This window comes from Penaeus monodon, chromosome 3 (assembly GCF_015228065.2).
Source record: "Penaeus monodon isolate SGIC_2016 chromosome 3, NSTDA_Pmon_1, whole genome shotgun sequence".
Classification (NCBI taxonomy): domain Eukaryota; kingdom Metazoa; phylum Arthropoda; class Malacostraca; order Decapoda; family Penaeidae; genus Penaeus; species Penaeus monodon.
This window is the reverse complement of record NC_051388.1, coordinates 61,531,570-61,535,443: the sequence shown is the minus strand read 5'-3', so window position 1 is coordinate 61,535,443 and position 3,874 is coordinate 61,531,570.

Here is a 3,874-nt window from a genome sequence, read left to right as displayed (position 1 = left end):
TATGGAATGAAAGAAAATGGCCAGAAGACTGGGTAAAATCAGTCTTTACTCCCATACCTAAAAAAAGTGACGCACTCCAATGCAACAATAATAGGACAATTGCCTTAATAAGTCACAGCAGCAAAATTTTGTTGAAAATTATTGCTGAAGGAATGAAGTTGAAGTTAAGAGAGGAAATTGCAGACGAACAAGCAGGTTTTCGCCCTGGAAAGGGTACCAGAAACCAGATTCTAAATTTAAATTTGATCATAGAGAAAAGCAGAGAACATCAAAAAGACCTATACCTGTGTTTCATCGATTATGTGAAAGCTTTTGATACTGTTGATCACGATATCCTCTGGAATAACATGTGCGATGTGAAGTTTCCAAAACGCATCATCCAATTAATAAAAGCCTTGTATGACCAACAACAAGCAGCTGTAAGAACCACTTATGAGTTAACAGAATGGTTCGAAGTCAAACAAGGAGTACGACAGGGTTGCATTCTGTCTTCGCACCTCTTTAATATATATTCTGAAACAATTATGAGAGGTGCTCTAGACAATTTTGAAGGAACTGTGGATGTTGGAGGATACAAAATATCAAATCTGAGGTACGCCGATGATTGATTGATTGATGATGATTCACCGGAGATAAAAAGAAGAATTACCATTGCCAAAAGCGCCACAATTGCTCTCAATAACATCTGAAAAGACCGAAGCATTACCTTACGGACAAAGCTGAGGTTATTGAACTCATTAGTTTTCCCAATTGCATCATATGGTTCTGAGTGTTGGGTGTTGAAGTAGATAGACAAGAAAAAGATCAATAGTTTTGAAATGTGGTGTTACAGACGAGTACTGCGTATTAGCTGGACAGAGAAGAAGACGAATGATGAAGTGCTGAGAAAAATAGATTGTAAAGACCGACTGTTGGACATCTTGAACAAGAGGAAATTAAAGTTTATTGGTCATGTAATGAGAAGTAAAAGTATTGAGAAAAACTTGCTGACAGGGATGGTGATAGGAAACAGAGGAAGAGGCAAACCGAAGACAAGACTGAGCGACAATATCAAAGATATTTGCGGGCTGTCGATGGTACAAGTGGAAAGAAAAGCGTAAGATCGAGTTTAGTGGCGAAGGATGGTGGAGAGGTCCACGGCTGCTCAAACATGAGCATACCGTTATTGATGATGATGACCAACAACAAGCAGCTGTAAGAACCACTTATGGGTTAACAGAATGGTTCGAAGTCAAACAAGGAGTACGACAGGGTTGCATTCTGTCTGTTCTGAAACAATTATGAGAGGTGCTCTAGACAATTTTGAAGGAACTGTGGATGTTGGAGGATACAAAATATCAAATCTGAGGTACGCCGATGATATAGTTTTGATTGCCAGCAGTATCACTGAACTACAACAACTACTAGAAAAAGTTAGAGAGCAAGCGAAAAGGCTGGCTTGTTTCTTAATGCCAAGAAAACTAAGATCATGAAGATTCAAAGATAACCGGCAATGAACAATGATGAACATGTTACAATCAATGGAATGATTGTGGAAAATGTGAAAGAGTTCACTTATCTTGGAGCTGTTTTAACTAATACATATGATGATTCACCGGAGATAAAAAGAAAAATTACCATTGCCAAAAGCGCCACAATTGCTCTCAATAACATCTGGAAAGACCGAAGCATTACCTTATGGACAAAGCTGAGGTTATTGAACTCATTAGTTTTCCCAATTGCATCATATGGTTCTGAGTGTTGGGTGTTGAAGTAGATAGACAAGAAAAAGATCAATAGTTTTGAAATGTGGTGTTACAGACGAGTACTGCGTAATTAGCTGGACAGAGAAGAAGACGAATGATGAAGTGCTGAGAAAAATAGATTGTAAAGACCGGCGGTTGGACATCTTGAACAGGAGGAAATTAAAGTTTATTGGTCATGTAATGAGAAGTAAAAGTATTGAGAAAAACTTGCTGACAGGGATGGTGATAGGAAACAGAGGAAGAGGCAAACCGAAGACAAGACTGAGCGACAATATCAAAGATATTTGCGGGCTGTCGATGGTATAAGTGGAAAGAAAAGCGTAAGATCGAGTTAAGTGGCGAAGGATGGTGGAGAGGTCCACGGCTGCTCAAACATGAGCATACCGTTATTGATATATATATATATATATATATATATATATATATATATATATATATATATATATATCTTCTTCTTTTAACGGGAGGTTCATGTCTGAGCCGCCGTGGTCACAGTATGATACTTAATTGTAGTTTTCATGTTGTGATGCTCTTAGAGTGAGTACGTGGTAGGGTCCCCAGTTCCTTTCCACGGAGAGTGCCGGTGTTACCTTTTTTTTTTTTTTTTTGTAATCATTCTCTCTATCTTATCCGGGCTTGGGACCAGCACTGACTTGTGCTGGCTTCGCCACCCAGTGGCTAGGTAGGCAATCGAGGTGAAGTTCCTTGCCCAAAGAAACAACGCGCCGGCCGGTGACTCGAACCTTCAAACTCAGATTGCCGTCGTGACAGTCTTGAGTCCAACGCTCTCAAGACTCAGACATATATATATATATGTCTGAGCCGCCGTGGTCACAGCATGATACTTAAGTGTAGTTTTCATGTTGTGATGCTCTTGGAGTGAGTACGTGGTAGGGTCCCCAGTTCCTTTCCACGGAGAGTGCCGGTGGTACCTTTTAGGTAATCATTCTCTCTATTTATCCGGGCTTGGGACCAGCACTTGACTTGGGCTGGCTTGGCCACCCAGTGGCTAGGTAGGCAATCAAGGTGAAGTTCCTTTGCCCAAGGGAACAACGCGGCGGTCGGTGACTCGAACCCTCGAATTCAGATTGCCGTCGTGACAGTCTCGAGTCCGACGCTCTAACCATTCGGCCACCACGGCCTTGACGATCATGGGCTTTCCATGATTTTTTTCTTAGCAATTTAGAGCGGTGGTTTGCCATTGCCTTCCGCCCGGTGTTTTTTTTATCGAGTCACCATCTCTATTTACCCGGCATTGACTTGAGCTGGCTTGGCCACCCAGTGGCTAGGCAGGCAATCGAGGTGAAGTTCCTTGCCCAAGGGAAACAACGCGCCGGCCGGTGACTCGAACCCTCGAACTCAGATTACCGTCGTGACAGTCTTGAGTCCGACGCTCTAACCATTCGGCCACCGCGGCCACATATATATATATATATATCATCAATAACGGTATGCTCATGTTTGAGCAGCCGTGGACCTCTCCACCATCCTTCGCCACTAAACTCGATCTTACGCTTTTCTTTCCACTTATACCATCGACAGCCCGCAAATATCTTTGATATTGTCGCTCAGTCTTGTCTTCGGTTTGCCTCTTCCTCTGTTTCCTATCACCATCCCTGTCAGCAAGTTTTTCTCAATACTTTTACTTCTCATTACATGACCAATAAACTTTAATTTCCTCTTGTTCAAGATGTATTCATCATTTAACGGTAGGTTCATGTCTGAGCCGCCGTGGTCACAGCATGATACTCAATTGCAGTTTTCACGTTGTGATGCTCTTGGAGTGAGTACGTGGTAGGGTCCCCAGTTCCTTTCCACGGTGAGTGCCGGTGTTACCTTTTTTTTTTTTTTTTTTAGGTAACATTCTCTCTTATTTTATCCGGGCTTGGGACCAGCCCTGACTTGGGCTGGCTTGGCCACCCAGTGGCTAGGTAGGCATTCGAGGTGAAGTTCCTTGCCTAAGGGAACAACGCGCCGGCCGGTGACTCGAACTCTTGAACTCAGATTGCCGTCGTGACAGTCTTGAGTCCGACGCTCTAACCATTCGGGCCACCGCAATGGGCTTCCATGATTTTTCTTGGCAATTTAGAGCGGTGGTTTGCCATTGCCCTCCCCCCGGGTTTTTTTTT